The following is a 12,436-nucleotide window of genomic DNA, read 5'->3' on the forward strand; positions in this document are numbered from 1 at the left end:
AGCTTAAGAAAGCTTGGCTTAGAAGTTTCTCAGTTATGTTTTGTGTCTTTCACTCAATATCGTGATCATAAAATATTTTTGAAGGAGCTGGGGAAATGGGAAGTAATTGAATTTTTGCTGTGAGTGTCGAATTAGTCTGCAGAAAACTTCATTTAAAATATTCCAAATGCTTGAAAAGTAATATTGTCATCACAATTAAACAATTTAATTTACAATCATATTGACTGGGCCCAACATTTTGAAAATCGTACTGATCTACAGGGACAAGGAATTTGTTGATCTTCTTTTGCTGCTTGTTGGTGACCCTCAGTAGGTGAATTCAGTAGGTTTTCCGGACTTGCTTAGTCAGCACAAGCTGGGTAAGTTTCTGCTCATGTCAGTAGCAAGCCACAAAGGAGGAGTGCATGCTGCTGTTGCACAGGTGAATGAGGAAAGTATTTGAGCAGGTTTGATATCTATGCAAATTGATAATGTTTTAGAAACAGAATGCTATAAACCACTTGGGTAAATGTTACAGCGCTACTTCAAACTACAGTTTTCCTTTGAACAGTGTTTACTGAACAGTCAGAAACTCAGTGTTCTGCATTCAGTGTTCTAGTACTTGAATATTTAAGTAGAGATGTTCTTGCTTTTTTATTTCCATATAAATAAGAATATGCAGACTGATTACAGTAAAATTACATTAGAGTTGACTTCATATGCTTTTTCTTCTATTACTGCATTGCTATTTCTGCTCAGTTCATGCAGTACTATCCTCTTTGAAATAATGCACCATCCTTCCTGTCTGAGCAAGTCCAATTATTGACTAAATGTTGGCTCATGCTCCATTTCCTTTTGATTCTTGTTTATAGCAGGGTGGTGAAAGGATACCTAATGTCTATCCCAAAGTGGTTAGAAAGTATTTTGCAAAGAGTTTCCAGGGACAAGAAAAGTAAACTTTTTCTGCCTTGCTTTTGTCCATTCTTTAGCCAAGACAACAATTAAGACATTTCCTCTCTGTACCAATTGCAAAACTTCTTCATTTTGTTTTGGTTTTTTTTCTTCCCCTCTCTTGTTAAGACACTTCTTGCCTGTGTAGTATGAAGGATGAGTCCTGTGTCTTGGGTTTTGCTGTCACTGTAATCCCAGTTGAGTCTGTATTGTTATATTGAAAGTTATCACAAAAGAATAACTCCAGTGGTTTTTTTTTAATGAAATTACGAATAGTGCAATGCAGGGGTTTGGAATTCTGTAACTACAGTTTTGAGATTTAATGTATACACTTGCTCTTTCTTTAACAGGTAGTTTTACTGGGGGAAAAGCTGAAAGATCTGCTGTCAGACACCAGAATTAAAAAAGAGTAAGTCTTGTCTTCTGTTAAATCTTGTTAATCTTATGAACATAGCAGTAAGAATGCTCACACAGAAGTGTGTTTTGCTACATCTTTTTAGAATACACTGAAGTTAGTATCCCCTAGCATTTCTTTATTCTGTTTTGTTCTGGTTTTCTACTACTTCATTCTTTGTTCTTTTGTTACCACTTTCTGGCCTCCAGGATGATGTGCAGGGTGCGGGAGGCAGCGAGGAGGAGCTGCTTGTTCTGTAATTTTTGGCTTGGACTGTGCCTCAGTGTTGGAGCTTGAAATGTTCCTACTCTCTCATCTCAGGGAAATGTGAGCGTGAAGTCTTACTTCTTTCTTTCTGAAGACACTTCCCAGTGAAGTGCACTGCCTACTCCATTCTTCAGGCAGTCAAACAGTCCGCTCTTCACAAAAGCTTTACAGAATAATTTAGCTGTGCATGAGTCACCGGCACTGGCAAATGTGAGCATCAGAAGCACTTCCACAGCTGCACAATCAAGGATTGTGCAATAAACTTGAAAAAAAATATACCTATCACTAAATAGTTTTAAAGTGTTTTCTTTACATGTTTGCATTTTTACCTGAGATGGATAATTGAGTTTCAGGTTAAATACTTGCTTTCTGAAACACCTATCACTTGTTCTTGGGTGTTGCTGTTAGCAACTGTCCTTTATATGTGTCCATTTGGTACACTGAGAGTTACAAATAGCTGCTGGGGGTATAAATCATTCTTTCATTCAATTTTATTAGTTTCATATTATTCATTTAGGTGAATTCCCTTGTATAAGTATCTGTACTGAGGGTCATCTTAACAGTCACAGTTCATGCTCGTTAACATTTTATTTGGTAGATGGCTTGATAACTACTTAGCCACATGTGAGATATTTATACCTCTGTGCTTTATATTTTGCTTCAGTTTCCCATTGACTTTAAGTGTGAATTCTGATTTTGCCTTCATATCCAGAAGCTGATCCATGAATCTGAACCGGAGTATGTAAACAAAGCTCATTCTGTCTGGAAATTTCACTTGTTATGGGTTGTCACATGCAGCAATGCAAGGGAGAGTACAGATGTTTCATTTAAATACGAAGCAGGCTTCTCAAGTAGTACCTACAGTGCTCGTTTCTTTGAGCACAAATGTGAATCTTGTTTTTCCTCTTTTTGTTCTCTGGTTGTAATTTAACACATGGTGTAGGTCAGCATGAAATGGCATTGTTGCCAAAAGATGTCTAACCTGGTGATTCACTGCTTCCCCTTCCCCTGTGCCAGCACAGCTTTCGAGCAGCCATATGGTGAAACAAATGTAGTTGATTTAGCTGAATGAAACAGTATTTCAGTTAGTTTTAGGCTGGACCAGTTTTAGGCTGTATTGACTGTGTGATCACACATACTAAAGCTAGCAGAAAAGAGGGAATTTATGGGTGTGGAAATGATAGGTCAAAGGCTAACATTATGAAAACTTTTGGCTTGACTAAGGAGTTTGGTTAAAGTGTTTGCAAATATAAATAACACTTAGGGTGTGGAGTGCCTAGTATCTGTAGCCATATAGTTACCTGTGTGGTCTATTTATATATTGGTCTTGGTATCTTACATGTGGTTATTCTTCACCTGCAGACTGAGTCAGAGGAAGTACTTAGTCTGTTTCTCCCACATTCTAGTGAGTACTGTGCCCATGAGTTAGGAGTAAGTCTCTCTCCTATTAGAAACCAAAACAAAATGGACAAACATAGAGCAAACAATCCCAAAACAAACCAACCAACCCACCCTTGAGTTAATTTCATTGAGTTATCTGTCAAGGCCTACCACTTTCCCTCTGCCCCCTCCACCCCTTTTTAATGTGTGCATAACTGACAAGCGGTAAAATGTTTCTGGATGTGCTGGATAGTGCTATCTTAAACGAATAAGTTGTTTATATGAAATAGTTGATTGTCCCTTAGAAAGTAAGGTGATATAAAGCAAGCAAAATTGATTAAAGGCTCATAGCTACATCCTTAAAATTTCTCCTAAATAGACTGTAAAGGCATTTGGTGCAGAAATAACTTGCATAACTTAACTTCTTATAGACCCTCTCGGCCATCTGTTGACTTCTTGGATTTCTGAAGGTTTTAGTGAGATCAGAACAAGAAATTTTGACTGGAGGTTTTTCCAGATTAGTCAGTACTCTTTATGTACCAACTGTTAATTTGGATATAAAAGCTAATAAATCTTCACTGGGTAATTTTTTCTGGCCTAGGATAGAATTCTGGAAAGATTAATTTGCATGAATTTCAAAAACTGCTCTTTGGCTACCTTTCCCAACTCACAAGACACATTTGCGCTCTAAAAGTCTGGCACTTAAGGTGCTCACCTAACATGTAGGTTCGTGTTTTCTGCGAGGTTAATTGTAGTGGATCGATGAGTATTGTTGCAGTAATAATAATTGGAAAGCCTTGTTTTCTAAATTTAAACATGAGTTTGTGTCAGCACCGAGCAATTTTTTGTATAGAATGGAAGAAGTTTACTTCGTGTTATCTTGTTTTGGATGTGTAATAATTGTGTACAGACACAATTAATTTGGTAAATAATTTTCTCCAGGACATTTTTCAGGAATTGGTTAATTTCTATGCCTAAACATTCTTCCCTCTGATTTTTGGGGGAGAGGAAAAACAATGTTTAATTATTTGATCTGTCTCATTTCCTGGTGAATTTTCCTATATATATTTTTCACTGTAGGAATAAAGCATTCAGTAAAATTTTCCTCTTTGGTTAGATTTATCAGGATTCTTGCTATTTCTTATGCTCTGAGGAAAATGTAACAAACCATTTTAGACAAATGGTTTAAACTAGCATCTGTATCTGATAGAAAGCGTTTAACATTGTTAAGGCTCTGTTTTATAAATATGCACATTTTTAATTGGATGAATCATTTCAAAGTGATGTGATCTCCAGGATAGGTATCTTGGTACCCTATTTTAAATTTTTTTCCTTAAATTTCAGTTAATACTGAGACATCATGAAGTGAAGAACATTTTGTTTGTTTGCTTTTTGTCTGGTAACTTGATTCTGTAGAAAATTTTATATACATAGCAGCTAATTTTCAGGGATAATTACTAATATTCAGGTTTTGAGCATGCGTGTGTGGTAGTTTTCCCCTTGTGGACTTTTCAAAAACCCTTGTCAATTGCCTAGCTTCTCGGATCCTTTTAAGAGCCTGGAAGAAAGAAGTGGGGACTTTTTGTTCATTGTAAAATATACCAAGTTTAGATGCCTCCTGTGAGACAGAATAGCAGACTCTCCAGATTTTACATCATCTGTACCTTTTCTTCTGCAGCACAGTGAGCGTTAATTTAGGATCTGTTCTTGAGCTGGCTGGCTTCAGGTTGTTTCTGTCCAGGATCCCATTAAAGGAAGCAGAAATTTATGGATATATGAAGATTTTCAGTTTTGAATTGTAACCCTAACAGGTTAGCTGCTTTTGATAAAAACTCATGTGGTGAAATACGGGGGTTGATTTTGGTTTTTTTGGTTTTCTTTTGTTAAGCGCAGTTTGAGGAGGTAGTAGGTGTGTTTTTCAATCAGGATTGATTATGAGCTAAATTGTGTTTTAAATAAGCACACACAATGCGTACTCTTGCGTCTAACCCATAGTTCCCTGTTACAGATCCAGCAGTGGCAGATGTAGTTATAAGAGGTTCCTGCTCCTTTGTGTAGAGCGGTGCTGTTCCTCAGCTGTGCCTGTTCTCAAAGGTACATGAAGCCGCACTTTCTAATAAGAACAAGACAACAAAGATTGTGTTTAAAAGTGTGTGATACAACCTGTGTCTGTGTGTGGCCAGAGCTGAAGGAGTGCCACTTCCAATGAGAGCCAAGGAAGGGTGGCAAGAAGCAGGGTGGAGCCTTATAAAAATGGATGCAAGTGGAACTGTAACATGTAGCCACAGCCTTTCTCTTGTACAGGCTAGTTGCGCAGGATTTACAAGCATTATGTCTGCCACGTTTACAGCTTTGTTATTGAAGGAAGGGGATCTCCAGCAAGGAGCTGAATACAAAGGATGGAGAAAAAACTTTAAATGAGAATACACAAAAGAATAGCAATTGTTTCTGATGGCCAGGTTATTAAATGTTGCCTTTCAAATTTATCTTACAAACTTACTTAGGTTTGTACTGGGTTTTTATTATCCTTTATGATTTTCTGAGTCAGAGAACATGTTCACTAATGAACTATGAAAATCAGTATTATAGTCACTTTCCTTTAATATCTTTGTTAATAATTTGAAAGGGGCACATAAACAACACCTCAGGTGTCTCCAGATGTAGTTAATTTAATCCTAGAAGGTAAAAATAACACAGGCAGCCCAGAAGGGGATGGAGGGGAAAAAAGGCTGGTAGGTGCTTCAGCACCCCACAGACAATTGTTAGAAGACAGGCTCAGGCAAGAGCCCAGATTGCCAGCAAGTTCCCCGTGAGCAGGCAGGTCTGAGGATGAGCTGAGAAGTCAAATCACCAAGTAAAGGCCCCATCAGTGGGGTATATGGGCCAGGCTCCAGTGTAGCATAGGCAAAGAATCTGAGTCTTATTACAGCTTTCCTGCACATACCTTCACTGCAGTCGGTTAGAGAGCTGCACTGTATTGGGGAGAGAGCTGCGGGCTCCTCTCCGTGGTGGGGAAAGAGATGCAGACTCCAGAGAAGAGTGGAGGGGTGGCAGCAGAACAGCTGGGCAAGCAGAGATCAGCCCAAGTGATCTGGAACAGAGTGGTGGGCAGGGGTATTTTGTCTAACCATGAGCTAGAGATGGAAATGACAAACTGCCTTCAGTCCCAAGTTACAGAGAAAAGTTCTCTCCTGATGGCAGGACCGTCTAACACATGAAGAATGCAGGAGAGAATTGCATTTTCCTCTAATTGTCATTATCCATATTTCTAAGGAGATACTATTTACATTGACCTAGCCAGACTTGTCAGAGCAGCTTGCAGAGGTCCATTACCTTTGCAGGGAGTAGACAAGGACATACATGTATGACAAACCAATTCTAAGAACTTAACCTCTTTTTACCTCTGCAGTTGCTACATTGTCTCCCATTCATAGTGATCAGTAGGCTTTTCCTACTGATGCAGTTTGATACAACTGTGTACAAGTAGATCTGCGAGCAAATAGTATGCACTCTTTGTGCATTATAATTTGACTAAATCTGTGATATCTCTGACCACTACCACAGCAGGCCTCCTAATGGGCAGTTCATCTCTCCTATATGCTGCTTAGACTTATGCTCTTTCCCAGAAGTCACTCAGGAACAGGCTTAAGACTGGGTAAGTTACTAGGATAATGGCAACCCACATCACCAGTCGTCTGTCCTGCTGCCCTTTCTTCTTCACGTTGCCCATGAATGTGTCCTTGTCCACTCCCTGCAGAGGTGATGGACCTATGCAAGCTGCTCTCCAGAGTAGGCTACTTGTGTCCACTCACAAATTTTCCTATTAAAAGGCCATCTGGGATCAAGTTGTGCATGTCCTTTTCGACTAGCTTTTCCTGTGAAGCAGGTGCATGTTTATCTACAGAAAAAATGACGTTTCTGGGATGTGTCAGCTTCTCTGCACAATCACAAACCAAAATTACAGTTAATTTGTTGACATGGTAGAGAAAAGTTTGTAATATATGACTACTTCTAGAATAACCTTTTTAGCTGCAAAGTTTGCGCAACATTTCTTGAAATTCCTTTCAGCCCAAGCTTCTGGTATTTTTGTTACTCTACTTTTTCTTCTTATTTTGAGGTAGAAAATGAAAGAGACATATGTCAGTTTTAAAAACATAGTGGTTTAACAGCCTTTTATTAGGAGGAAGGGATCAATCAATCATTAACCTAATTTGCTTTTCATTGGTGTGTATACCATTGCAAGCAAAGGAGCGAGTGTCTTGAAACATGTTAATTTGTTACATTAGGCCAGTCTGTATCTGATTAGAGAGCAGGTTATGGTTTACTTGTCTAAAGATCTCTTGTTCTATACAAAAGTTTATGGTTATTAAAGTTGAACAAAACCAAAGCAAATTCTTCCCCTTCTCCCCTTTACCCCACCTCCAAAAGAGAAAAAGCTAAAGAGAAGAATGGTTGGGCTGGAGGTAAACCTATGGAGCAAAGAAAAAATGGAAAGGGTGAGTGATAGTGATGCACTATTCTGGGCATAAGGTAATGGATGGATCTCTATGTTGTGATGTCCTAGTAGAAGTTCATAATCCAGGTTATCAGAAGCAAATGTTTCTTTGTACTCCTTTGGAAAGGAGTATCAAGAAGGTTTATAATTAGCCTCAGAATCTGTATGAATAGGGCTTTTGGTGCTATGCTTCTGTTGGGAATCAGGTTCTGGCTCAGCTATTTGCTCACAGTGTGAGTTTTGCTGCTCCTTGGCTTGCTTACCATGGTATATAACTAGTGTTGGAGCTCTGCTGGGGCATCAGATGCTGTGGAAGGGCAGATGGGTGTGCTCTGATTTTGAATCTAAACCAGATCTTGGCTAAAGCTAATCCGCAGTGATTATAATGACTAGTTTGCTCCCTTGGCATAATAGGATTATGGTTCAGATATCAGGTTTTATTAAAGAAGTTAATCTATTTATGTATGAAGAAACTATAGTGCTGGAAAACTGTATTGTCTCCTATATTTTTTTCCTGTGATCTTTCCTGGGTGAAATTTTTTGACTTATGAATACATGTCACCTCACATTAGTTCTGTATGAGGGGTGTAATCTGTAAAATCATGAAAATATTATTTAGAAAGTAAACACATTTATGTAAAAATGTTTTATACAATATAAGGGCAATACTGATTCTTCCTTAAAAATATTTGGCAATGTTCCCGTTAAGATGAAGTGCTGTTAGTGTAGGGGTTTCAGTCACTGACTGTGTACGAAAGTGCAGGCAACTCACTGACTGTTGTCCCATCCATTTTTCAGTCCCGTCCTGCAGAACATCTGTCACGAGCAAAACTGTGGTGTAATTCCACTGTTCAGTCTTTGAATTTGTTTCTAAGAAGTAATATTGCCAATGTGCACTGACAATAACATTGGACAGAAATTACTAAATTCTTTCAGTCTAAAACATGGAATGTTTTATCAGACTATGTGAACTTTTCACTGTTACCTCAGGTTGGATTGTGGCTTTTTACCCTATGACTTACTCAGAACCTTGCGTCTTTGGCCAAGCAATAACTTGGCACCAAATAGCTTCCTGCCTCTCCATGAGTGATAGGTCAGCATAGTGCAGAAGTTGCAATGTTACTAGTTTTTGTTTGATTGAGCAATGTTGTGTATTAATAGTTTGTATATCCATGGCAGCAGCTAAGTTTTCTATTGAGGACCTCAACTTTCTTAAAGATAGTAAGTTTCTAGCCACCTTGGTTGCAGAGACCTTCCAAAACATGCACAGAATATGTTCAAATGATACAGTATCTAGCGAGAAATACACACAATTCTTTGTATTTAAATAAACCTCATGAATTGTGGAGACAGACCAGTGACCTTTGAACACTTGTGGCTGACAATGCTGGCTTGCAGGCATCTTAACCTTTCTGCTGGCTTTCACACACATGCCATTTCTACTGAGTTAGAGATCTATGTGGTTTTGGTTACAAAAGGTTTTCCACTGTGATTAGCTTTCCTTTGGGTCTGGTTTAAGCTTGCTTGTATTCGCTTATGACAAAAACATTCCTCCTCCTCATCTTAAAATTCCTTTTGAAATTATCTTTAAAATCTCAGGTTTCTTCTTGTGTTTTAGACATTACCGAATATGGTTCTGTGCTTAATTCCTGCGTTGTTTAAGTGTTTAATTATGTTCTTTTTAAAAAATACTCCTCTACATACGGCAGAGATGAGGTCTGAAATTTTCCTCAGTAGAACTCTGTTAGGAGCTGGGTGAGAGTTGGCAGAGTTGTTCGACTCCAAGCACTTTTAAAAACACAGGTTTCATGTTGCAGTCTCTGTAACCTAGTCTTCCATGGGACTCTTTGTCACCAGTAATGTTTGCACTTGTCAAACGGAACAAAACAGAATAGGAGAGGAGGCTGTAAGCACCTAAAAAAGTAGGTCAATGGGCCAGGAGGTTATTTGGCCAGACAAGAACGAGTGGCTTCATTGAATCATGCTGTAATTGTTTTTCTCCTGTTGGCAGATTGTTCTGCTGTGCTTTAACTTTTTATGTTAATATTTGCATCTCTATTTTAACCACTTAGGAGCCTCTATTAGGTGCAGGGAAAAGAGAAAATTAACTTTTCTAACCAATTTCTAATTCTGGTGTTTTCTATGAAATCCATTCATGAATTTAAGAGTAGCATAAGCTTAATTTTTTAGATCCCAGCTTCCTTTATAAGATTTAATATGCTTTAAAATAGTTTTTATTCAGAAGGGGTACAAATACATTGTGCAGTGAATACATTTTATTTTAAGAACAGTAAGCAGGGCAGATAGAAATGGGATAAAGATTAGAGGAGAAAATGATTTCATTAAACTTAAAGATGTGAAAAGAAACATGGTTCAAAGGAAGAAACTATAAATGAAATCTGATGGTATAATGAAAGCTGGTGATCACTTACACTCATGCGGAGTTTTTTAATGGGAGAACTGCATTTGTGAGGTAAGTTTGGAATACATTCTTGAAAGTGGTTTTGTAGTAGGTTTTGAAAGAAAGGGTTAATGGCTGTATCTGGGGGAGTAGTAATAATGCAGCTGGGCAACTTTGCTATAGTTGCCAGCAGCAGCATTCTACACATTCTGGAGTCCTGAGAGTGGCAATTCTGGAGTCTTGAAGAGAGCAGACATAAGTGAGAAAGCCAGGAGAAGCTGAAGTAAGAGTTTCAGCAGCAAACGTGTTTAAGTAATGGTATAAAGATACACTTTGAAGGTAGCAAGTGGCAGTGAAGGTGCAGATGGTGTGTGAATTCAAAAGTTAAAATGATAATTGAGATAGGCATAAAGCAATAGCTTAAAGCAGAGATGAAATTGTGTCAGAAGAGCTTTAAAGCAAGTTGAATTTGGATAGTGAAATGGTTGGGATATTTTTAATAAGCAAAATATTGCATTTATAAATTACTTTTGTTGGAATGATCGCTTCTCTTTAAGAACTCACTGATTTTTAAAACTCTCCTTTTCTGGGTTTTTTTTTTCCAGTTCAGAATTTGATGCTTTTCTGCAGAAGAGGATACATCTAACTCCACATTGTTTGTCAAAGGAACCAGGTTTTACCTCTAAACCTCACACTTTAAGAAGTTCCAAAGTGTAAAAGGTAAAATTGTATTCTTATAATTATTAAGGTTCCTATGGTTTTCCGCTATCAACCCTGAAGGGCTGAGTAGCAGTGTTAAGTAGTGTCTTTTGTTCTCTAGAACATGATTGATTTTGAATCTTAGAAATGGACATAGTCCTTGATTTCTGTAGTGTTTGCTTTCAACTTCGCTGGTTTCACTGGAACTATTTCTGCAGTCTTAACCATTGGCATGGATAAGTGCTAAGAATGTTCAGCATCTTGCAAATTTGGATGCAAAGGCAGAAGGATCAGAGCTTGCAAACTGAGAAACAAATGTACTATAGCTACATTTCCTGTATGCTTTTAAGTTCTTTTAACTATTTGTCTTGGATACCAAATCAAAGTTGCCAGTTCTGACACAGAATATATATTCTGTATGTATATGAATGCTGTAACAAGTGAATGATTTTGTTGAATTCTAGAAATTGAGTGCTTTATTAGGGTGAAAATACTGACTTTTAAATTCTCATTCTGCATAATGTCGATGTTGGTTATGTCACAGGTGGAAGTTTTCTGTATTTAGCTGTACATGGGTTTTTCTTTTGCTGATTAAGGGAACAATATATCATTTATCCTACAGAATTTCATATTACTCTTGATCCCTATAATGTTAGGTACCCAATTTGTTTAAAAATTAACACAGGTCTAAAAGTGTAATTACTGCATACCTGTATTAGTGCATACTATGTAAGCTAAATAAAACAAGTTTCTGTTTGTTCCTTGATTTTAAACTTAGTTCCATGCCAGTGATGTTAGTTTGCTTTTAATGCTGTTCAACCTGTCTGTTGTGTGCTTTTGACAAAAATTCAAACAAACACTTCATAATTTACTTGTGCCATTCTGGCTGATTTTCAAATAGTGTAGCTCCACTACTTCATAAAACTTTGCTAACTAACTTGGGGAATTTAATTTGTCAGTATGGCCAGTGCAATTGTTAATTCGAAGAATTGGAATGAAGGAATAGTTTGCTTCCAGTGTTTCTTCAGAGCACTAGATTTTGAAGAAAAAAGGCAAGACGAAGTTGGGTTGTGTTAATTAAAGAAGTGGGTAAGATGTCTCATGGAGCATCTGGGCAAAACCACGTGCACACCTGGTAATGCACCTTGGAAATAGATTGTGCTGCAGCACAGCTCTCCCATTTACTTTCCTGCTGCACTCAAGTTACGAAACTTTATGGGGAAAAATACTAGTCTTGTGAAGCAAACCTGCATAGTATGTGGCTGTTGTAGACTGAGATAGTTTGGTTGAAACATAAGTTTTTGTCCTCAGTTTCCCCATATATTAAAAAAATGGGGTAAGATTTTCCTGGAACATTTTGCAGACTGTCTGGATCATGGAGTTGCTGCCATATTCCTTGTGTTAACACTGCAAGTTCCACTGGATTTGGCACTTTCAGAAACAAACAGATCTTTCCTTCTCAGAAACTATGAGTCACTAAAGTGACTAAAACCACCTCCTTTGAAATAAATGCAATGCCTTTTTACTATTAAGTTTATAACATAGTAAAAATTCCCAAACATGTGCATGTTGAGCTCGTATAAAACTTCTTGCTGCATGCAGTTGTTTAATCGCTGACAGCAATCTTGCTGCTCCATTTGAGCAGCCTCTGACAGCTGACTTTTCTATATCAAAGAAAAGGGTTTAATTGTGTTGGTTTATGTTTGACTTCCAGCCTTTCTGTAACATTTACAATATTGGGGTACCTAAAAGTAGGTACTTTTTGAATTAAATACTTATTTTAATTTTATACCTCTTCTTTCACTATTAAAAGTTCGTTCACATTCTTCGTTGAAAATCATATGTACAGCTGGAAAACCAAAAACTTCCT

General features: G+C 37.7%; 1 protein-coding gene across 1 annotated transcript in view; it reads left to right on the forward strand.

Moving 5' to 3' along the window:
• Positions 1-10,472: 10,472 nt before the first annotated feature.
• Positions 10,473-12,436, forward strand: part of LOC104409500 (circadian locomoter output cycles protein kaput) — a gene marked incomplete at its 3' end in the record, with an annotated part of 21,352 nt that continues 19,388 nt past the window's right edge. Inside the window, exon 1 of the mRNA XM_010019385.1 lies at positions 10,473-10,587. The remainder of the gene's footprint in view (positions 10,588-12,436) is intronic.

This window comes from Nestor notabilis, unplaced genomic scaffold (genome assembly GCF_000696875.1).
Source record: "Nestor notabilis isolate BGI_N333 unplaced genomic scaffold, ASM69687v1 scaffold4378, whole genome shotgun sequence".
NCBI classification, from domain to species: Eukaryota; Metazoa; Chordata; class Aves; order Psittaciformes; family Psittacidae; genus Nestor; species Nestor notabilis.